The sequence below is a fragment of the Buceros rhinoceros genome, unplaced genomic scaffold (assembly GCF_000710305.1).
Source record: "Buceros rhinoceros silvestris isolate BGI_N320 unplaced genomic scaffold, ASM71030v1 scaffold3615, whole genome shotgun sequence".
Lineage (NCBI taxonomy): Eukaryota > Metazoa > Chordata > Aves > Bucerotiformes > Bucerotidae > Buceros > Buceros rhinoceros.
Window position 1 is genome coordinate 3741 of NW_010410960.1, and position 380 is coordinate 4120.

The following is a 380-nucleotide window of genomic DNA, read 5'->3' on the forward strand; positions in this document are numbered from 1 at the left end:
TGCACTGTGGGCCTCTGGCTGCAGGACAGGGCAGAGGCTTTCTGGGGCAGTCTCCTAAAGCTGGCATGGCCCGTGTCTGACGAGATGTGACAGGAAGGCTCTCAAGGTGTGTCTGCTGTGGTGTTGAGGAGGACGTGCTCCAGAGCAGAGCTGCCCTGCGGCACTGTTAGAAGGACAGGGCATGACAACGCCTTCTCCCAGGGATGACTGCAGGGGTGTGGAGCCTGGTGTGCCCCAGGGGTGCCCAGGGCTGTCCTTGTGAGCAGGGTCCCTGCAGCCCGGGGGCTGGGCCAGGGACTCTGCCGCCTGCCAGGGTCAGCTATCCGACTGCCCGTGGAGTTCCCCACATGCTGGGGTGAGAACATGGGGAGGGAAGCAGA

At 63.9% G+C, this 380-nt stretch overlaps 1 protein-coding gene across 1 annotated transcript in view; it reads left to right on the forward strand.

Annotated features, from left to right (window-relative positions):
- Positions 1-380, forward strand: part of LOC104493154 (olfactory receptor 14A16-like) — a gene marked incomplete at both ends in the record, with an annotated part of 5575 nt that overhangs the window by 3553 nt on the left and 1642 nt on the right. The window lies entirely within an intron of this gene.